The sequence below is a fragment of the Heterodontus francisci genome, chromosome 29 (assembly GCF_036365525.1).
Source record: "Heterodontus francisci isolate sHetFra1 chromosome 29, sHetFra1.hap1, whole genome shotgun sequence".
Classification (NCBI taxonomy): domain Eukaryota; kingdom Metazoa; phylum Chordata; class Chondrichthyes; order Heterodontiformes; family Heterodontidae; genus Heterodontus; species Heterodontus francisci.
In genome coordinates, this window is record NC_090399.1 from 38,577,221 (window position 1) to 38,601,762 (window position 24,542).

Sequence of the window (24,542 nt, forward strand, 5' to 3'; positions counted from 1 at the left end):
CTGAGGGGTCAGAGCAAGGGAGAGAATCACAGTGACCCAGAGATGGAGAGCAGAAGGAAGTCTGTGATTTTACTCTTCACCATATCCGGCAGTTTCATACTTCTGTGGTTGGTCTATGTTATAGAGTTCTTATATTACAACATTACAGGAACAGGTCACAGTGATTACACCCATTCTGAATATATATTTCAACAAGTTGGATGGATGCTGCTGACTTTAAGTTGCTGCACAAACACATTTATTTATGGGGCGACTCAGTCGAAGTTCAGGGAGCAGTTCAAGGGTGCGGTGAAATATCCGGTTACATCAATTATTCAGTTAATGAAAAAATAAAACAACTGAGGGCAGCCCAGAGGCGGGTCCCAGTGTTTCCAGTCCATGAATGAAATATTTATCCCCAACGGGCAAGAGGTGTCCGACAGCTGGATGACCTGAAATACACTGGTCGGGTGTAGGGTTCACACACACCAAAGAGCAGCAAGGCAGCAGTCAAGAGGTGACATAAAAACAAGAAATGCTGGAAATAATCAGCAGGTCTGGCAGCATCTGTGGAGAGAGAAGCAGAGTTAATGTTTCAAGTCAGTGACCCTTCTTCAGAACTAGCAGATATTAGAAATGTGAAAGGTTTTAAGCAAGTAAAGCGGGGGTGGGGCAAGAGATAACAAAGGAGAAGCTGTAGATAGGACAAGGTCACAGAATAGCTGACCAGAAGGTCGTGGAGCAAAGGCAAACAATATGTTCACGGTGTGTTGAAAGACAAAGCATTAGTACAGATAGGGTGGTAATGGACTGAAAATTGAACAGCCACAAGCACAAACGTGAATAAAACAGTGGGTAGGAAAACTGAACAAATTAAGATAAAATAAATTAAAATAAACACAAACAAATATAAAAAAACCAAGAAAAAATAACTAAAAATAAAAATAAAATGGAGCCCGTCATGCTCTGAAATTATTGAACTCAATGTTCAGTCTGGCAGGCTGTAGTGTGCCTAATCAGTAAATGAGATGCTGTTCCTCGAGCTTGCGTTGGTGTTCACTGGAACACTGCAGAAATCCCAGGACAGAGATGTGAGCATGAGAGCAGGGGGGAGTGTTGAAATGGCAAGCAACCGGAAGCTTGGGGTCACGCTTTCGGACTGAGCGGAGGTGTTCCACAAAGCAGTCACCCAGTCTGCGTTTGGTCTCCCCAGTGTAGAGGAGACCACATTGTGAGCAGCGAATACAGAATATTACATTGAATGAAGAACAAGTAAATCGCTGCTCACCTGAAAGGAGTGTTTGGGGCCTGGGATAGTGAGGAGAGAGGAGGTAAATGGGCAGGTATTACACCTCCTGCGATTGCAGGGATAGGTGCCATGGGAAGGGGACGAGGTGGTGGGGGTAATGGAAGATTGGACCAGGGTGTCACGGAGGGAGCGATCCCTTCGGAATGCTGACAGGGGAAGGGAGGGGAAGATGCGTTTGGTCGTGGCATCACGCTGGAGGTGGTGGAAATGGTGGAGGATGATCCTTTGGATATGGACGCTGATGGGGTGGAAAGTGAGGACAAGGGGAACTCACTAGTGGTTCTGGGAGGGAGGGCAAGGGCTGACGGTAGAGGTGCGGGAAATGGGCCAGACAAGGTTGAGGGCCCTGTCAACAACAGTGGGGGGGGGAATCCTCAGTTGAGGAAAAACGAAGACATATCAGAAACACTGTCATGGAAGGTAGCATCATCAGAGCAGATGTGTCAGAGACGGAGAAACTGGGAGAATGGAATGGAGTCCTTACAGAAGGCAGGGTGTGAAGAAGTGTAGTCAACGTAGTTGTGGGAGTCGGTGGGCTTATACTGGATATTAGTACTCAGCCTATCTCCAGAGATAGGGACAGAGAATTTGAGGAAGAGAAGTGTCGGAGATGGACCATGTAAAGGTGAGAGAAGGGTGGAAATTAAAAGTAAAGTTGATAAAGTTTTCCAGTTCAGGGCGGGAGCAGGAAACGGCACCGATACAGTCATCAATGTACCGGAAAAAGAGTTGGGGGAGAGGGCCTGAGTAGGACTGGAACAAGGATTGTTCGACATTTCCCACAAAAAGACAAGCATAACTAAGACCCATGAGGGTACCCATAGCAACACCTTTTACTTGAAGGAATTGAGTGAAGTTGAAGGAGAAGTTGTTCAATGTGAGAACAATTTCAGCCAGGCAGAGGAGTGTGGTGGTGGATGGGGACTGGTTGGGCCTCTGTTCAAGGAAGAAGCGGAGTGTCCTCAAACTGTCCTGGTGGGGGATGGAGGTGTAGAGCGATTGGACGTTCATAGTGAGGAGGAGGCGGTTGGGGCCAGGAAACTGGAAATTGTCAAAATGGCATAGGGCGTCAGAAGAGTCACGGAGTAGGTGGGAATAGACTGGACCAGCGGAGAAAAGATAGAGTCAAGATAGGAAGAAATAAGTTCAGTGGGACAGGAGCAGGCTGACACAATGGGTCTGCCGGGACAGTCCTGTTTGTGGATTTTGGGAAGGAGGTAGAAGCGGGTAGTCCGGGGTTGCGGGACTATGAGGTTGGAAGCTGTAGGGAGATGATCTCCAGAGGAGATGAGATCAGTGACAGTACTGTGGACAATCGCTAGATGTTCGGTGGTGGGGTCATGGTCCAGGGGGAGGTAGGAATAAGTGTCTGAAAGTTGGCGCTGAGCCTCTATAAGGTAGAGGTCGGTAGGCCATACAACAACAGCACCACCCTTATCTGCAGGCTTGATGACAATGTCGGGGTTAGACCTGAGAGAACGGAGTGCCTCAAGTTCAGTGGGGGACAGGTTAGAGTGAGTGAGGGGGGTAGAGAAATTGACTTGACCAATGTTTCACCGACAGTTTTCAATGAAGAGATCAAGAGCGGGTAAGAGGCCAGGGGGAGGGGTCCAGGTAGAGGGAGAATCCTGGAGGCGGATGAATGGGTCTGTTGATTGGGGGGAGGACTCCTGGTCAAAGAAGTGAGCCTGAAGACGACGGAAGAAGAGCTCAACGTCATGCCGAGCACGAAATTCATTGAGGTGGGGGCAAAAGGAGATAAATCTGAGTCCTTTGCTGAGTACAGATGTTCAGCACCAGAGAGGGGGAGGTCAGAGGGTATAGTGAATATACAGCAAGGGGTCAGATCTGAAGGGATGGGGTAAGAGGGAAGTGAAGGGGAAGAAGGATCTGGAGGAGCATTAGTCCCCATCAGCTGCTGGAGCTTGCGTTCCTTGACACCTGAAAGGAAAAAAAAAGTTTCTGTTTTAAGGGCGGCACAGTGGCACATTGGTTAGCACCGCAGCCTCACAACTCCAGTGACCTGGGTTCAGTTCTGGGTACTGCCTGTGTGGAGTTTGCAAGTTCTCCCTGTTTCCGCCAGGTGCTCTGGTTTCCTCCCACAGCCAAAGACCTGCAGGTTACTAGGTAAATTTCCCATAGTGCAGGTAGGTGGTAGGAGAATGGTGGGGATGTGGTAGCGAATATGGGATTAATGTAGGATTAGTATAAATGGTTGTTGGTTGGCACAGACCTGGTGGGCTGAAGGGCCTGTTTCAGTTCAGTATTTCTCGATGACTTAATGTGTTAGATAAGACAAAAGATGAAATGAAACTGTGGAGTAGAACAGCCTTGAGATAAGGTTAGGCAGTGCTGCTGGAGAGAGAAGTCCAGTGTGTATATGTGGCAGCGCATAGCACTGAGTACACATCTCAGGATGTGGTGAGAATAGCAGTCCGAGGAATCCTGTATTTCTCGGAGATACCTGTAATCCTGGGTGGATTCAAAGCATGATGGATGTAACTGCAATTGGAATTCACATGGAATGAGCTGGAGACAGTCACTGAGGAAGGGGAGGTGGCTTTGAAAACGAGTTTTGGTAGACACTTTATCAAACACCAGGAGGGAAATAAAAAACAATGAAGGTGAACAAGGTAAAATAGACTAATGAAAATCCCGTTGGAGAGAAGAGCAGAACTTCTTCAAGGTAGGCATTCCTGGAAGAGAAATGGCATTGAATGAAACACTAAAATAAAAGCAAAAAAGGGCAGATGCCGGAAATCTGAAATAAAAACAAGAAATGCTGGAATTACTCAGCAGGTCTGGCAGCATCTGTGGAGAGAGAAGCAGAGTTAATGTTTCAGGTCAGTGACCCTTCTTCAGAACTGGCAAATATTAGAAATGTGAAAAGTTTTAAGCAAGTAAAGCTGGGGTGGGGCAAGAGATAACAAAGGAGAAAGTGTAGATAGGACAAGGTCACAGAATAGCGGAACAGAAGGTCATGGGGCAAAGGCAAACAATATGTTCATGGTGTGTTGAAAGACAAAGCACTAGAACAGATGGGGTGTATAAGAAACGAAACAAGAAAAAAATAACTAAAAATAAAAGTAAACTGGAGGGCCCGTCATGCTCTGAAATTACTGAATTCAATGTTCAGTCTGGCAGGCTGTCGTGTGCCTAATCGGTAAATGAGATGCTGTTCCTCGAGCTTGTGTTGATGTTCACTGGAACACTGCAGCAATCCCAGGACAGAGATGTGAGCTTGAGAGCAGGGGTGTGTTGAAATGGCAAGAACCGGAAGCTTGGGGCCACGCTTTCGGACTGAACGGAGATGTCTGCATTTGGTCCCCCCAATGTAGAGGGGACCACATTGTGAGCAGCGAATATAGTATACTACATTGAAAGAAGAACTAGTAAATCGCTGCTTCACCTGAAAAAAGTGTTTGTGGCCTTGGATAGTGAGGCAAGAGGTGACCTTTGGCTGAGTGGACATAAAGGGGGCCGGAGGTGAGTCAGAGTGCCTCCTGCAGGAGAGGAGGGGAAAGTGCAGCCACAGTCTCTCTACCACCACCACTGGTTACATTCTAAATTCTTGACATCTACTCAGGCCCTGAATACATACGACAGGATAATCCCCCACTCACCAGGGTCTGTAAAAGACCCTGAATACATACTGCTGGATAATCCCCCCCCCCACCCCCCCACTCACCAGGGTGTGTGAAAGACCCTGAATACATACTGCATGATCATCCCCCCACTCACCAGGGTCTGTGAAAGACCGTGAATGCATACTGCAGGATAATCCCCCCCACTCACCAGGGTCTGTGAAAGACCCTGAATACATACTGCAGGATAATCCCCTCACTCTCTTGAAGCAGCTGCTGTCCCTTCTGGTGATGGAGTTCCCACAGTTGCTGCTATTGAGGGAGTTCCAGGATCTGGCCCAGTTTTGCAGCCTTCCATAGAAGAATAGACTGGCTGCACTCCCTGTCTGTTTTCACAGTTGAAGATTGGGCGAATTGAATAAGGGAAGCTGAGGAAGAAATTGCCAGAAGCAAAAAGTAATTTTTTTTCATATCTATTTTAAACAAACAAAACAATCTCCTTGCTGCAGCTGGATGGCCACAAACTCCCACTGGTGCTGTTGGAGGAGACAGATACTTTTGGTTCACTCTTGTCTCCTCCTGGATCCTCTTCATCAACAATGGGGGCCACAGTAGGCCTTGTTGCCCCTCAGCGGCCGCCACCTTTGCAAAGAGCAAAGACAAAAAGAGTCAACAAATAAACTTCCAAATGGGACAGGATTAAAATACTGACCGTTCCTGGTGAATGCCTTGTGGACCCTCTTATCTGTACAAGTTTCGAATGAAAGCTAAAATTTGACCACTGGTATAAAGTAAAATAAAAAATGACCTAAAGCTAAATTGATTATTTATAAACAATTAATCCTGTAAGAAAGTGGACCCTTTAAGAAATAATACTTGTCAGAGTGAGATATATTTCTTACACAAACAGTCGGCAAAAAACAGACCCACAGAAGAACTGTTTTCCTTTCTCTGTCAAAAGGGGCAGAGAAGCAGTTCCTAACACCAGGGTCATCATATCAAAGCCACTGGAACCATAGAGATTCCTAAGCTGATACGAGGGAGGATTCTAGCACCTTGTGTACCCTCTTATCAGTACAAGTGTCTGTTGAAAGTGAACATTTGGCCTCCAGTATGAAGTAAAATGAAAGATGACTTCGAGCAGAAGTGATGGACAAGGAGGAGGTGACGACCTCTGACAACTCGGCTACCTGTCCTGTATTCATTGGTTGGAAGGGTTCAAACAGCTTATTGACAGAGAGTGAACTATCAGCCCCCAATAATAAGGTTTATCAATGGATGCTGGGAGGAGCAGAGACAGCAGCTCCCGTTGGGCAGAAGCTTCCTGACAGCTCAGCTCACTGGAGAAGGTGAAAAAACAGAGGGAGAGAGAAAGAGAAGATGGCCCTTCCAGCTGCAGAGATCGGCTGTAAAAGACGGTCACACCAACTGCAAGAGATCAGCTCACTCATTTCTCCAGGATCGGTAAACCATTCTCATCTGTCACAAAGAAAGAACAGTACAGCACAGGAACAGGCCATTCGGCCCTCCAAGCCTGAACCGATCTTGATGCCTGCCTAAACTAACACCTTCTGCACTTCCGGGGCCCATATCCCTCTATTCCCTTCCTATTCATATATTTGTCAAGACGTCTCTTAAAGGTCACTATCGTATCTGCTTCCACCACCTCCCCTGGCAGCAAGTTCCAGGCACTCACCACCCTCTGTGTAAAAAACTTGCCTCGCACATCCCCTCTAAACTTTGCCCCTCGCACCTTAAACCTATGTCCCCTAGTAACTGACTCTTCCACCCTGGGAAAAAGCTTCTGACTATCCACTCTGTCCATGCTGCTCATAACTTTGTAAACCTCTATCATGTCGCCCCATCACCTCCGTCGTTCCAGTGAAAGCAATCCGAGTTTTTCCAACCTGTCCTCATAGCTAATGCCCTCCAGACCAGGCAACATCCTGGTAAACCTCCTCTATACCCTCTCCAAAGCCTCCATGTCCTTCTGGTAGTGTGGCGACCGGAATTGCACGCAATATTCTAAGTGTGGCCTAACTAAGGTTCTGTACAGCTGCAACATGACTTGCCAATTTTTATACTCTCTGCCCCGACCGATGAAGGCAAGCATGCCGTATGCCTTCTTGACTGCCTTATCCACCTGCGTTGCCACTTTGTGACCTGTGGACCTGTACGCCCAGATCTCTCTGCCTGTCAATACTCCTAAGGGTTCTGCCATTTACTGTATACCTCCCACCTGCATTAGACCTTCCAAAATGCATTACCTCACATTTGTCCGGATTAAACTCCATCTGCCATTTCTCCGCCCAAGTCTTCAACCGATCCTCATCATTATCCGCAACTCCACCAACCTTTGTGTCATTCGCAAACTTACTAATCAGACCAGCTACATTTTCCTCCAAATGTATGAGACGGGTAGAAAACATCAGGAGAGTTTTGGTTAAGTACAGACAGAAGTACAATGGTGTCGGTATATCACAGGGAACGGCTGATAGATAGATTGACGGTGAAGACAGGGGCACCGGGAGTGAGAGATATACTGGGGATTGTAGAAGAGTGCGATGGGGATTACGAGTCCATTCTCAGTCGGCTCTCTGAGGAGGTTCAGAAAAGCAAATTTAAGTTAAAAAAGGGACCAGGATAAATTGGCCTATGGGACACATTTATCTGCCTCACAGTTAAATCGAAAAAAAACAAGAACTAAGAGAGAAAGTGGATAAGTTACAAAAAGAAAGTGAAGGTTGACAGGACAGCATTGCCATCCTGTACAATCAGTTACACTGGGAACAGGAAGCACATGACAGAGCGTGTTATACAAGGAAAAAACTAGAGCAGACACTGGAACAAAATATTGAATTACAGGCAGAAAATACCAGACTAAGTGAGGAGTTAGAAGATGCAAGAGGGGCTTTGAGGGAGTTAGTTCAGCAACAAACTGTCACCTCCGCTGAAGCAGACCATGTCCTGTGTTTAACTAAAATCCATCAACTCCAGGCACAAATCGGCCAACAGCGGGCAGTGGTGGCTGCTGTCTCCAAAACCAGAGCAGGGACCCTGGCCCTTGTTGGGACAATATAGTTGAGAACCCTCTGCTCCACCTCTTCCATACAAGACAGACAGGAAAATGCCAGTGTGTGTGGTTACTCAAGCCAGGGCCATGACAGAGGGGGGAGAGGGGGAAGTGAAAAACGATCCCCATCCACCCTGCTCAGAGAAGAGGTCACAACTACACATAGCCCCTTTCCCCCAGCGAGGTCAGGGCCCTGAGGGAAGCTTTAGTGATAACAGTGGATATGAGCACTGACCCCCTCCTCCTCATGCCAAAATTGGACATTTTTCAGACCTCACACCCAGAGTTAGAGAGTGATGACTTTAAATAAATCCTCCTAGCTGCACGCTCTCGAGTTAAAGCAGGAGATGGACTGGGACACTCTGAACAAAGGATCACTCAAGGAGATAGAGGCTGACCTGCGAAGGGCCCTAGGGGAAGAGAACATTGATTTTCATGAAGTCCTTGGTAACTTCAAACTGGCCCCCACCGAAAGTCCGGGTGTAAACGCAAAGAGATTCCATGACTGTTACCATAAGACTCGAGAGGGGGAGGACCAGGAGATAATCAATACACACCGGAATAAAGTCATAGTCAATTGTTACATTGAACATGATAACCAATATACGTCGGAATAATGTTATAGTTAATTGTTAAATTCCAATTTATAACTAATGCACATGGTACAAATTTGCAATATATTATACATCGACCCTTCTAACTAATACAAAGGGATAAAGGTTATACAGTTCATTGTTTGATTGGGCCAGATGAGAAATACACAGAAATAAAGTTTCAGATTAATGTTTAATTGGATGGGTTAAGAATGTTGCATTAAATTAAAAAATTAGATTGATTAAGCAATACAGAGGTGAAAAAGTTATTTATTTCAATTTGATTTGATGAAGAATATTCTGCATAAAATTGCAAATAGTTGTATTCTAATATGATAACCAATACATCAGGAATAAATTTACAGTTAATTAATAGTTTATTTGCATGTAATGTTCGTGAATAAAATGAGTTAATCATTAAATTGGTCATGATAGATTCACAAGGGTACAAAGATGCAGTTAATTAAGATTGAGCTTATTAAACAATACACAGGGAAATAACATTACAGCTATTTTTTCAATTGAGTTATAAATCAATAAACAGGGGGATAAAGTTATAGTTGATTGTTTAATTTTGGTTATTAACTGATATACAGGGAATGAAATTACACTTATTGTTTTCATTGGACATAAAAAGCAATTCACAAGGGAATACAGTTGCAAATAATTGTTTAATTGGACATATTAACCAATACACATGGGAATAAAGTTATAGTTTATTGTTATATTGGGATTGATGATAATGCACAAGAGAATAAGGCTACCTTTAGTTGTTAAATTGAGCTTGATAACTGATGTGCAAGGGATACATTTAAAATTTGTTCTTTATTGTGCTTGATAATTAATGCACAAGGAAATAAACTGAGTTAATATTTAAATTGGTCCTGATGACAAATGCACACAGGTACAAAGCTACAGTCAATTTTTAAATTGGGCTTATTAACGAATAAAGTTACAGTCAATTGTTTAATTTGTCTTGAGAACCAGTACACACAGGAATAAAGTTACAACTAACTGTTTGATTCGACGTGAACACCAATACACAGGAGAATATGATTCCAGCTAATTGTTCAATTCAGCATAATAACCAACACACAGGGTAATTATGCTACAGTTAGGGGTTTTGTTGAACATGGTAACGAGTACAAGGCGTGTAAAGTTACATCTAATTGTTGAATTTGGCCAGATAAGAAAACACAAGTCAATGAGGTAATTGTTAATTCGGGCTTGAAAACCAATACACAGTTAGAATAATAATACAGTTCCTTTTAAATTGTGCTGTCATAGTTATACTCTGTGTAATTATACTTAATTGATTTAATTTAGACTTGATAACTAATACACAGAATCACAGAATCCTAGAATTATTACATCGCAGGCGGAGGCTATTTGGCCCATTGTGCCCGCACCAGCTCTCTAAAAGACCAATTCACTCAGGCTTGAATTTTACAAGCACACCGCCAATTGTGGCGTCATGTTTTGAAGATGGCGGTCCACTCATGCTGAGCATTGTTTGAGATGCTTCATTTTAGAATTAATTGAAAAGTTCCTCACCTGTCTATTAGTTATCTTGCCCAATTTAACAATTTAGTGTATGGATGTACAATATGCACTGGTTTTCATGATGAATTAAACCGTTAACTATTTTATTAGGAAGTTTATTTTATCATATTCAATCGAACAATTAACCATAAGTTTAGTCTTCTGCGTACTGCTTATCTGGTCAAAATGATAAATTAATGGTACCTTTATTGTATTTTTATTGTTTATTGCATCCAATTAAACTATACCTGTAACTTTACTCCACTCTGTATTGGTTGTCAAGCCCAAGTTAACGATCAAATGTTATCTTATTCAGGTGTGTACTGTTATCAAGCCAAATATAACAATTCACTGAAATTTAATTCTCTGTTCATTAATTATCAAACACAATAAATAGTTAAATGTAAATTGATATTCTGCATAATAGTTATTGGGTCCAATTAAACAATTAACTAACTTTATTCAGTTGCACATTGGTTATCATGGCTAATTAAACAATTAACTGTAACTGTGTTCTCTTATGTATTGTTGATCAGGATACAATTAAGAATTAGTTGTAACCTTTTCACCAGGTGTATTGTAATATAATAATTGGCTGTAACTTTATATCCTGTGAACGAGTTATATCCAATTTTATGACAGACTGCATCTCTATTCCCTTGTGCATTGGTTATAATATCAAATTACACAATTTGTTATAATCCTATTCCCAAATATAACAATTAATTGCAGCTTTATGCACCAGTATATTGCTTATCAAATCAAATGTAACTAATAGTAGCGTCTTTCCCTCTGTGTTGCTTCCTGTGCCCATTTTTATAATGTACTGTAACATTTTTACCTGTGTCCTAATAACCATGTCCAGTACAACCATTCAGCATCTCATGCACTCATTATGATAAATTAACAAAATAAAAACTAATGTTATTATCTAATATTCCTGTTATATGCAATTTAACAATTTACTAAATTATTATGTGGCATATAGCTTATCAAGTCAAAATTTAAAAATATCTAACTTTTTACTGCTGTGCATGAGTTATCAAGGCCAATTTAACAATTAACTCTAACTTTATTCCCCTGCTTGTTGTTATCAAACCCAATATAACATTTCACTGTAACCATATTCCTTGTGCATTAATTATCATGCACAATGAAGAACAAATTTTAAATGTATCCCTTGTGCATTAGTTATCAAGCTCAATTTAACAATGAAAGGTAACCTTATTCTCTTGTGCATTATCATCAATCCCAATATAACAATTAACTGTAACTTTATTCCCAAGTGCATTGGTTAATAACTCAATTGAACAAATAACTGTAATTTTATTTCTCTGTGTATTGCTTAATAAGTGCAATTAAACAATTAACTGTAACTTTATTTCCCTGTGTTTTGGCTCTTATGTCAAATGAAAATAATTAACTGTAATTTTTTTCCCTGTGTATTGTTTAATAAACTCAATTTAGCAATTAGCTGTATCTTTGTACCCTTGTGAATTTATCAAGACCAATTTAATGATTAACTCATTTTATTCACTAATGTTACATGCAAATAGACAATTAATTAACTGTAAATTTATTCCTAACGTATTGTCTATCATATTAGAATACAACTATTTGTAATTTCATGCAATATATTCTTTATCATATCAAATTGAAATAAGTAACTTTTTCCCCTGTTCATTGCAGTAAATTATAAAATTACATTGATTAAGCAACGCTCTTAACCCATGTATCAGTTATCACATCCAATTAAACATTAATCTGAAACTTTATTTCTGTGTATTGTTTACCCGGGCCAATCAAACAATTAACTGCATAACTTTTATCCCCTTGTATTAGTTAGCAGGGTCAATGTATAATATATTGCAAATTTGTACCATGTGCATTCATTATAAATTGGAATTTAACAATTAACGATAACATTATGCATATTGGTTATCATGTCCAATGTAACAACTGACTATGACTTTATTCCCGTGTGCATTGATTATCATGCCTAATGAAACAATTAACACGAAATGTAATCACCTGAGTATTGACTGATTGACTAGCAGCTCCAATTGGCGGGACTTCCTACCTAAAGCCGGCAAAAATCCCATTTACATTTCTGTCCATGTCAGTCTGCCCCTCTTTGCTCCAAAGCCCACAAAACCCAAGCTCTCCTGAAACACACAGTGGATGGGATCTTTCGTGACAGACACCATGAGGCTGTTTCTCCTGCTGGGAGATTCTGAGGGTCGCATTTGGAATTGATTCATTTTGCTTCATTCACTCGCCATTCCTGCTGAAACTCCTCTCATCCTTATCTGCTCTGGTCTGAGAATGAAAACCCTCGCAGGTTCCTGATCCTGATCCCTGTGCAGGGACCCTGTTGTAAAGTACATGTGTGTGGACCTCAGGTGTAAACATTGGGATATTCCATACTCTAATGTTGTCACTATGGGAGCTGTATGCGTCTTAGCTATGCTGCCTTTGTGTAGGATAGGTGGACGATTCTTTGTTTCAATGCTACTCAGCTCCCCTCCTTCACATATTTTTCTGATACTTTGATGACTGTGCTGGTGTTGTTTCCTTCTTTTGCCTTGAACTGGAAATTTCATCAACTTTGCTCTAATTTCCACCCCTCCCTCGTCTTCACATGGTCCATCTCTGACACTTCCATTCCCTTCCTGGACTTCTCTATCTCCATTTCAGGGGATTGGCTGTCCACAAATATCTACTATAATTCCACCAACTCCCACAGCTACCTTGGTTATACATCCTCCCACCCAGCTTCCTGGAAAGACTCTGTTCCATTCTCCCAGTTTCTCTGCCTCCATTCCATCTGTTCTGGCGATGCTACCTTCCACACCAGTGCTGCTGAAATGTCTTCATTATTCCTCTGCCAGATACCTTACCGTGCAAGCACAGGAGATGTAACACCTGCCCTTTTGCATCCTCCCTTCCCATTGTCCAATGCCCCAAACACTGCTTCCAGGTGAAACAGTGATTTACTTGGACTTCTTTCAATTTATGAACAGTATTCGCTGCTCACGATGGAATATCCTGGACATTGGGAGATGAGCAAACACAGATTGAGTGATTTCCCTCCACTGTGATTAACAGGGCCCTCAACCGTGTCCACCCCATTTCCCACATTACTGCCTTCACTCCTTCCCTCCCTGCCAGAACCATGATAAAGTTCCCCTTGTCCTTACATTCTACCCCACCAGCCTCCACATTCAACATATCATCCTCCAATATTTCTGCCACATCCAACTAGGTCCAACACCAAACATATATTCTGCTCCCCTCCCTTCCCCCCACTCATTGTGACACCTTGATCCGCTCCTCAATCACTCCCAACATCAGCTCCTCTTCCCGTGCATGCCCAGGAGATGTAACACCTGCCCTTGTACCTCCTCCCTTCCCATTGTCCAAGGTCCTAATCACTCCTTCCAGGTGAAACAGTGATTTACTTGGACTTCTTTCAATTTATTAATAGTATTCGCTGCTCACGATGGAATCTCCTGGACATTGGGAGAGGAGCAAACACAGATTGAGTGATTAATTTGCTGAACTTGACCATTCAGTCTGCAAGTATGACCCTGAGCTTCTCATAGAGTTATAGAGTCACAGAATTATGCAGCACAGAAACAGGTCCTTCAGCCCATCATGTCTGTGCCAGCCATCAAGCACCGATATATTCTAATTCCATTTTCCAGCATATAGCCCATAGCCTTGTATGCTATGGAATTTCAGGTGCTAATTCTTAAATGTTGTGAAGATTCCTGCCTCTACCATCCCTTCAGGCAGTGTTTTCTAGATTCCAACCACCCTCTGGGTGAAAAAATGTTTCCTCAAATCCCCTCTCAACCTCTTACCCCTTACCTTAAATCTATACCCCCTAGTTACTGACCCCTCTGTTAAGGGAAACAGTTTCTTCCTATCCATCCTATCTATGCCCCTCATAATTTTGTATACCTCAGTCAGGTCCCCTCTCAGCCTTCTCTGCTCGATGGAAAACAACCCTCGCCTTTTCAGTCTCTCTTCATAGCTGAAATGTTCCAGCCCAGGCAACATCCTGGTGTATTCCCTCTGCACCATCTCCAGGGCAATCGCATCCTTCCTACAGCGTGGTGCCCAGAGCAATACACTGTACTCAAGGTGTGGCCTAACTAGTGTTTTATACAGCTCCCTCGTAACCTCCCTGCTCTTATATTTTATGTCTCGTAAAGACAAGTATCCAATATGCCTTCCTAACCATCTTATCTACCTGTGCTGCTGCCTTCAGTGATCTATGGATAAGTATAGAAAAGATCCCTCTGACACTCTGTACTTCCTAAGGTCCTACCATCCATTGTATATTCCCTTACTTTGTTAGTCCTCCTCAAATTCATCACCTCACACTTCTCAGGATTAAATTTCATTTGCCGCTGCTCTGCCCATCTTACCAGCCCATCTATATCATCCTGTAATCGAAGGCTTTCCTCCTCACTATTTACGACACCACCAATATTCGTGTCATCTGCAAACTTACTGATCATACCTCCTATGTTCAGTGTTGTATTGGTCTTGATAACAAATTATCACAGGTACAAAGCTACAGTTATTGTTAAATTGGGCTTATTAACCAATAAACAGGGGAATACAGTTAGATTGAATTATTACATTGGGCCTGATAACAGATCCACTGTGGAATAAAGTTACAGTTATGGTTAAATTGAACATGATAACCAATACACAGGGAATAATTTACTGTTCATTGTAAATTTCACCCGATAAGCAATGTCCTGGGGAATAATGTTACAGTTTATTTTTCAATTGAATATAACAAATAAACTGCATAATAAAATTAGTTAATTGCTAAGTTTGGCATGATGACTAGTACACTGGTTAAGAGTGTTTCAGTTAATTATAAAATGAACAGGAGTAAAGGTTACAGTCATTTAAAGTTGATATTTAAATACCTGGACATGCACCTGAAATGCTGTAACCTGCAAGGCTATGGACCAGGTTCAGGAAGTGGGATTAGGTTGGGCGGCTAGTTTTTTTCGACCGGTGCAGACACAATGAGCTGAGTGGTCTCCTTCAGTGCTGTAATTTTTCAATGGTTCGATTTGATAAATTGTACACTGGTGCATAAAATTGCAGTTAATTGTTGCATTGGATTATGATAAACATGGCATTGGAGTATAAAGTAACAATTAATTCTTCAATTGTATACAAGGACTGGATTTTAAAGAGCCCTTGACATTGGGATCAGTGGCGGGGTGGGGGTGAGGGCCTCTTGATGTCCTGCCCCAATCTTCAGCCTCGCGGCCAGCATTCCGGCGCATTGGATCCCCGTCTGTGGAAACGAGGAGGAACATTTGTGGGGAGGGCAAGAGGTAAGTTTCTCAGTGTGGGAGGAGGCAACTGGGTCAAATTAGCATCATGGTGGGAAGGGTTTACATTGAAAATTTGTGCAGTTTGGGGGGGATGTCATATGGTAAAGTTAAGTGTTTTTTGGGAGGAAGGGTAACTAATTAATTTAGTTGTTATTGGGTGGATGGGAGGGTGCAAAATAGATATATTTAGTTATTTTAACTCCATTTTCCTTTATATATTTAAATTTCTCAGTAGGGCTGACAGCCATTTAAAAATGGCATCAGCACACAGACAACTGACCCCATTGCCATGAATGGACAGCCCGCCCCCTCCATGTGATCGGGGGGGCTGCCCGCCCCACCTATTTAAATGAGCAGTCACGCTTGGAACTGCAGTGGCTCTTTGGCGTGCGACCAACCTGCCATTTTTTTTGCCTGCCACCAAAGTCCGGGGTGGGCATATAAAATTCAGCCTCCAGTTGCTTACAAAATGAGTTAATTGTTAAACTGGTTGTGATAATGAGGGTACAATGCTACAGTTATTCCTTAAATTGAGCTTGATAACCAATATACAGGGTAATAAAGTTACAGGCATTGTTACGTTGGGCTTGATAACCAATACACAAGTATATAGTTACAGTTAATTGTTATATTGGGCTTGATGAATACATGTAGGAGAATAAGTTTACAATTTATTGTTAAGTGGAGTTGTTAACTAATACACAGGAGATGAATTTACAAGAAATTGTTCAATGTGCTTGAGAACAAAAGCACAAGGGATATAGTTGCAATTAATTATTAAATTGGCCTTGATAACCATACAGAGGGGAATAAAGTTATAGTTAATTGTTAAATTGGGCTTGATAACAAAACATGGTGCATAAAGTTATAATTAATTGTTATATTGGGCTTGATAACAATATATAGGAGAATAAAGTTAGAATTACTTGTTTAGTTGGATACGATAACCAATGGATAAAGGAATAAAGATGTAGTCAGTAGTAAAATTGGACATAATAGGTGGTAGACAGATAGATATTTATAGTCAATTGTTATATTGAACTAGTTACAATACACATGAGGATAAGGTTGCAGTGAATTCTTCATTGTATCCTGATCGACAATACACAGGAGAATACAGTTAATTGTTTAATTGTCCATGATAACCAATGCGCAACTAAATAAAGTTGCAGTTAATTGTTAAAGTGGAACTGATACCTAACACACAGAATATCAAGTTACAGTTAATTGTTTATTGTGCTTGATAACCAACACAATTCGATGTCAAGGCTGGGATTTCACGCCAGGCGCATGGGAAAATTTGGCAGCGAACCTGCTTCTGCCTCGCCTGGGGATCCAACCCATATTTTGCGGGTCCTCGGGGTTTAATTGCTCTGAGGTGGGATTTCCACCCACTTGAACTAGGAAGTCCCACCTAATGGAGCTGCCAGTCAATCATGGGGCCAGCAGCTCTTAGTCCCAGCAGCACCACTGGCACTGTAGGAAAGATGCAGGGGAGCCTGGAATGCAGGTAATTTTTGTGGACTCATCCGGGGTTATTGGCCGGGCCCCGGCAAGGCAAGGGTGGTCGATTGGGTGTACAGGGAGCGTGTTGGGGTGTTGGAGGTGGTTGGGGTAGAGGGAGCAGCCCTCCATTGGGCACAGGGTGCCAGTTCCCCCTGGGACGTTCAAGAGCCACCTACATTTGTGAAGTGGCTTCTCTTGGGTCTTGGTCACCCACTTTCTATGAGTAAAATTTGTGCGGAAGCGGGCAAAGGCCCTTAGTGGATGTTAAGTGGCCACTTCAGGGTCTTGATTGGCCTGTGGCGAGCAGGACGTTTTTCACCACCGCCACCCTGTAAAAAGTGGCAGCGGAGACGAGGCCAGTCGCAAAGGGCCTCCGGAGCCTCTTTCTCTATTTTACGCCATTCCCCAACCTCCCATCGCAATCCCAGCTTTGAGGTGGCATAAATGTCAGCTCAAAGTTACTGGGAGGGTTTAATTGGATGCAATAACAAAGACAAAGCATAATAAAGTTATTGTTAATGGTTAATTTTGACAGATAAGCAGTAGAACGGGGAATAAAGTTACAGCTAATTGTTAATTGGATATGGCAAACACACTGCCTAATTAAATTACTTAATTGGCAATGTAGCTGATGTTCAGTAGAATAGAGTTGCAGCTAGTTATAAAATTGGGCTTTTCAACTCATACAGAAGGGACTGATATTACAGCTGATTGTTAAATTGGGCTTGGTGACCAACACACAATGGAATAAAGTTACTGTTAATTATTAGATTGGTCCAGATAAGCAATACCGGGAAATAAAGTTATAGTTTATTGTTCAATTGGACCTGACAACTGATACATCATTAAAGTGTTACAGTAAATTATAAAATTGGATAGATCAACACACAGTGAAAATATTACTTATTTTAATTTGATATGATAACTAATATACTACATAAAATTACAGTTAATAGTTATATTCTAATACGATAATACAGAGGGAATAAACTTGTGTGAATCAATTGTTCATTTGCAGGTTACAAATACATGACTGAATAAAATGGGTTAATCATTAACTTGATCCTGACAAATTCACTGGGGTACAAAGATACAGTTAATTATTAAATTGGGCATATTAAACCATATAAAGGGTAATAACTGTTAATTGTTTAATTGGACATGACATCCAATACACAGGGAAATAAATTTACTGTTAATTGTTTAATTGGACATAATAATCAACGCACATGAGAATAAATTCATAGGCAATTGTTAGATTGGACATGATAACCAAAATACACAGGAAAAATGTGGTTAATTGTTAAATTCCAATTGATAACTAATGCACATGGTACAAATTTGCAATATATTATACCCTACTAAATAATACAAGCTTTGGAAAGGGTGCTGAGGAGATTTAATAGGATGTTGCCTGGTATGGATGGAAGGTCTTACGAGGAAAGGCTGAGGGACTTGAGGTTGTTTTCGTTAGAGAGAAGGAGGAGGAGAGGTGACTTAATAGAGATAAGATAAGATAATCAGAGGGTTAGATAGGGTGGATAGTGAGAGTCTTTTTCCTCAGATGGTGATGGCAAACACGAGGGGACATAGCTTTAAGTTGAGGGGTGACAGATATAGGACAGATGTCAGAGGTAGTTTCTTTACTCAGAGAGTAGTAGGGGCGTGGAACGCCCTGCCTGCAACAGTAGTAGACTCGCCAACTTTAAGGGCATTTAAGTGGTCATTGGATAGACATATGGATGAAAATGGAATAGTGTAGGTCAGATGGTTTCACAGGTCGGCGCAACATCGAGGGCCGAAGGGCCTGTACTGCGCTGTAATGTTCTATGTTCTATGTTCTAAAAGTTATGCAGTTAATTGTATGATTGGGCCAGATAAGCAATTCACAGAGGAATAATGTTTCAGATTACTGTTTAATTGGACATGGCAACTGATACATAGGTTAAGAGTGCTGCAGTAAATTATAAAGTTGGATTGATTAAGCAATGCACAGGGGGAAAAGTTACTTATTTCAGTTTGATAGGATAAAGAATATAATGCATAAAATTACAAATGGTTGTTTTCTAATGAGATAAACAATACATTAGGAATAAACTTACAGTTAATTAATTGTTTATTTGCATGTAACATTAGTGAATGTCCTGATAAATTCACAAGAGTACAAAGATACAGTTAATTGATAAATTGAACTTATTAAACAATACATAGGGAATAAAATTACAGTTAATTGCTAATTGGACATAACGGCCAAAGCACAGGGAAATAAAGTTATAGTTCATTGTTTAATTGTGCTTATTAACCAATACAGAGAGAAATAAAATTTCAGTTATTTGTTCAAATGAGCTATTGACCAATAAACAAGGGGATAAAGTTATAGTTAATTGTTAAATTTGGGATATCAACTGATATACAGGGAATAAAATTATGGTTAATTGTTTCATTGGACATAAAAAGAAATTCACAGGGCAGCACATTTACAAATAATTGTTTAATTATTAACCAATACACATGGGAATAAATTTACATTCAATTGTTATATTGGGATTGATGATAATGCACAAGAGAATAAGATTGATAATTTGTGCCAAGGGACACATTTAAATGTGTTGTTCATTGTGCCGAGCACCCATTGAAGCAGGTGGACTGTGGCGGAACAGAACCTTATTGACAGGGGGCTGCCCGGTTTGAGGCAGACGGTAGCTGTCCAGTGAGATGTGATGACCTATCCCACCAACAAAGGCAACCCGTGGCGCCCAATCTCTACGCCAATTGAACTGGGCTTATAACCCGTAACTGCTGCCTTCTGTGTTGTTTTGGTTGCTGTGAGGCGACAATGGAGTGACCTCGCCATGGCGCATGCCTGGGCGGATGTATGGAGGTTGTGAGTGCCCAAGCACCAAAACCTCCCTCTCATCCTTCCTGGTGGGGTCCAAAGGAGTGCAGAGCTCGGGGTTGGCACCGGTATGGATGCAGGAACTGCCGGAAACATGCCAAACGTGACACATGACCGCCTTCGGGGTTCCGCTCTGGATTTTCTGTTAGGGCTTACTCCCTTAGCCTTGGTCTCTCCCGAGATGCCCACAAGGCAGTGGGGTTGTTAGGGCCCCTGCTCAGGGATAGGTGGATACCGGTGGAAAGGGTGTGGGGGGAGGGTAGAGTGCGAGGGGGCTGCAGGGGGGTTGGGGGGGCAGGGGAAGGGGGTGCGAGGGGAGGGGGTGCAGAGGAGGGTGGTGGCAGGGGGGAGCTGAGAAGGGGAATCTAGGAGCTCGGGAGCTCTGACCTAGGTAAGAGCGGCTGAGCCTCTGCCCGATGGCTCAGGAGAAGATGGAGCTGGAGCTGCCGGTGTCGCACTTGACAACCAATACAGAGTGGAATAAAGTTAGAAGTATAGTTTAATTGGATGCAATAAACAATACAAAACACAATAAAGGTACCGTTAATTTATAATGTTGACCAGATAAGCAGTATGCAGAAGACTAAACTTATGGTTAATTGTTCAATTGTATATGAAAAAATAAAGTTCCTAATAAAATGGTTAATGGTGTAATTCATCATGAAAACCAGCGCATAGTGTACATTGATACACTAAATTGTTAAATTGGACAAGATAACTAGCAGACAGGTTAAGAACTTTTCAGTTAATTTTAAAATGCAGCATATTTAGCAATACACATGGTAAAAACTTAATTATTTAAATTTGATATGATAAATTATATCCAGGTGCATAAAAATAGTTTATTCTTATCTTTGATTATGATAAAAGAATGCTTAGGGAAATAAAGTTAATTGTTCAATTGGACATGGTAACTGGTACACAGTATATAAATTTACAGTTGAATTGTTATGTTGGGCTTGTTCACAATGCACAGGAAAGTAAAGTTACAGTTAATTCTTATTCAGCGGAACAAAGTTACAAATAATGGTAAAATTGGGCTTTTCAACTCATACACAAGGGACTAATATTATAGCTAATTGTTACATTGGGCTTGATAACCAATACACCATGGAATAAAGTTACAGTTGATTGCTGAATTGTGTTTGTTAACTTGTTCACAGTGGAATAAAGTTGCAGTTAATTGTTACATTGAGTCAGATCAGCAATACACAGGGGAATAAAGTTACAGATGAAAAACTTCCTCAGCAATATATGGGAAACAGCCCTGAGACATCACTGTTAATCTCATATTGCAAGGACCAATCTGATCACTCAGTCACTGTCACTCAAGGCTCTTTATTGACATGAGTTAATGAGATGAAAATTTGATATGAAAATATCAAACAAGTGGGTAAATACAATTTTTTAATTGTTACATGATACAGGTTTTTACAGGGAAGTATTTCTCAAGTCCGCAATCTGTACATGAAGTATAAAATGTCACATCAAAAAACGTTTAAGAGGTCACATTGTTGGGATTGTTTATGGAGTGGGACATACAGTGAATATCCTCATATTTTAACATCTGTCACTACCTGTCATTGGACTGTCTTTACCTGGTCTTATTGTAACAGGGTTTAATTTTAAACACATTGTGTTTTGAACTCCCCTTTTTGTGTATCCTTGTTCACAGTTTCCAATTATAAGGCAAAGAAATGAGCACAAATGGGCTTTCTTTGGTTTAAAGCAGAAAGAGGAAATTTATTCACAACTTAAAACTTAAACTCTAATCCGGTTCACATCTATGGATATACAACACGCCCATGTTAGCATGCACATGTGATATCAACATGCAGATATGGACAGCATGGAGCAGAATAAAAGATAAGTAGAACAGTTTGAGGCAATATCTTGTTACTGTTTCTCAAGCTCGCTGTAGTCTTGATTGAAGATATGGTCTGGTGTTTTGTTGGGGCCCTTCTTAAAACCTTGTTCACGTAGGAAGCATTTTCTCTCTCTGAATTTACGTGTCTTCAACTGTTTCAGTTCCCTGCGAGATGAGCAGGCAGAAAGGCAGACAGGAGACAGGAGAAGAGATGTTTCCAGTTCATGGGCACACGACGTTCTGACTGTTTAAATCCTTTATTGGAAGTTCAAATTCAAAAACTCCAGCCAGCTAGTCATGTGACTAAAACTGGTTTGACCACTTCTGTGTATTGGAGAAGCAAATGTTGGGTCCCCATCATTTCAACATTGACTGGCACTAGGCAATTGCCCTTCCAGTCAGGGCTTACAATTTTAACTTTTAATATTCATGTGGCCAAATAATGTGTGCCTCAGTCCTGGAAGGTGGGGGTTTTGCCTGATGTTCTCCATATTTCCCTCATTTCCTATTTACATTCTCCTTTCCTGCTCTTCCCTTCCCTCTCTGCACTGCTGTCAAATTTCCTGCCATGTTTCCTACATTACAACAGTGACTACACTTCCAAACTACTTCAATTGAAGTAAAGCTCCGAGACGTCCTGAAGCCATGAAAGGCTCGATAGAAATTCAAGATCTTTCTTTATTCTTACTTATCCATTCCTCTCCTCTCTCATTTTCCTATTTCAGTAATTCTTCTCATCTCTCTCATTTTCCCCTTAAACTTTCCACAATAGATTCATTTAGAGTCAAAGAGTCGTACAGCACAGAAACAGGCCATACGGCACACCGCGCCCATGCCGACCATAATGCTTATCTATACTAATCCCACCTGCCTGCATTAATTCCATATCCCTCTATGCCTTGCTCATTCAAATACCTGTCCAGATGCCTCTTAAATGTCGCTACTGTTCCTGCTTCCACCACCTCCTCAGGCTGCTCATTCCAGTTACCCACTATTCTTTGTGTGAAATATGTATCCTTTTGATCTCCTTTGAAACCTCCTCCCTCTCACCTTAAATCTATGCCCTCTAGTTTTACTCACCCCTACCATGGGAAACAGACTCTGGCTATCTACCCTATCTATGCCTCTCATAATTTTATATACCTCTATCATGTCTCCTCTCAGCCTCCTTCGCTCCAAGGAAAACAGACCCAGCCTATCCAATCTCTCTTTATAACTCAAGCTCTCCAAACCAGGCAACATCCTTGTGAATCTTTTCTGCACCCTCTCTAGCTTAATCACATCTTTCCTGTAGTGCGGCGACCAGAACTGCACGCAGTACTCCAAATGCGGCATAACCAATGCTATGTACAACTGTAACATGACGTCACAACTCTTGTACTCAATGCCTCAGCCGATGAAGGCAAGCATGCCATACGCATTCTTCACCACCCTGTCTAACTGCTTCTGTATTTTTCATTCATATCCTCAAATCTTTCCTTGTTATCTCATTCATTTGTCTTGATTTCATTTTGATCTTTCCATCTATTCTTAGTTACTCCTTCCCCGTTATCTCATTTTTACAAGTTCTGTTTCATTTCTCTTATTACTCTGATTATCACCGCAATGCTTTTTTTTCAGTTTGTCTTCCTTTGTTCACATCCCTCTTTTCTCTCCATTTCATCCCAATGTTTTCTTTTCCTATTCTTGTCTTCTCACCTTGATTAGACATTTCCCTATTTCCCGTTCAGACTTTTATTTTCTACTAACCTGCGATGCACATCATCTCTCATTTTTTTATACTATTTTTGGCTCCATCGTAGGTCACGTGGCTCTCTTTAATATCAGGATTGTTCACAGGCATCTTCAGCCAGAAGTGCTGAGTGGATGATCCAGCTCAGCCTCCACCTGAACTCCTCACCATCACAGTTAATCCATCTCGGCCTCCACCTGAACTCCTCATCATCACAGTTAATCCATCTCAGCCTCCACCTGAACTCCTCACCATCACAGTTAATCCATCTCGGCCTCCACCTGAACTCCTCATCATCACAGTTAATCCATCTCAGCCTCCACCTGAGCTCCTCACCATCACAGTTAATCCATCTCGGCCTCTACCTGAGCTCCTCACCATCACAGTTAATCCATCTCGGCCTCTACCTGAGCTCCTCACCATCACAGTTAATCCATCTCAGCCTCCACCTGAACTCCTCACCATCTCCGCTAATCCATCTCGGCCTCTACCTGAGCTCCTCACCATCACAGATGATCCATCACAGTCTCCACCTGAGCTCCTCACCATTACAGTTAATCCATCTCGGCCTCCACCTGAACTCCTCACCATCACAGATGTCAGACTTCAGCCAATTTGATTCACTCCATCTGATGTCAAGAAATGGCTGTAGATACTGGATACACCAAAGGCTATGGGGCTCCCACAACATCCTGACTGCAAAGTTGCAGACCTGTGCTCTAGAACGAGCCACACCCTTAGCCAAGCTGTTCCAGTGGAGCTACAACACTGGCATATACACAATGACGTGGAAGATTATCCAGGTATGACCTGTATCAAAAAAGCAGGACAAATCCAATTACTGCTGGGTCAAAATGACTGCCCCATCAGCCTTCATTCAACCATCTTCAAAATGATGGAAGGGGTCATCGACAGTGACGTTCAATCACCAGTAACCTGCTCATTGATGTAGAAGAGAGGATTTAAGGTGGAAAAAGAGCAACAGATGGCCATGGATGGACATGCATAGTGAAAAGCTCCCTCGGGAGCCGACTGCCCCGGAGCCATCTTACACTGGTATATGAATGAAATGGTGAATGAAGGCAGTCT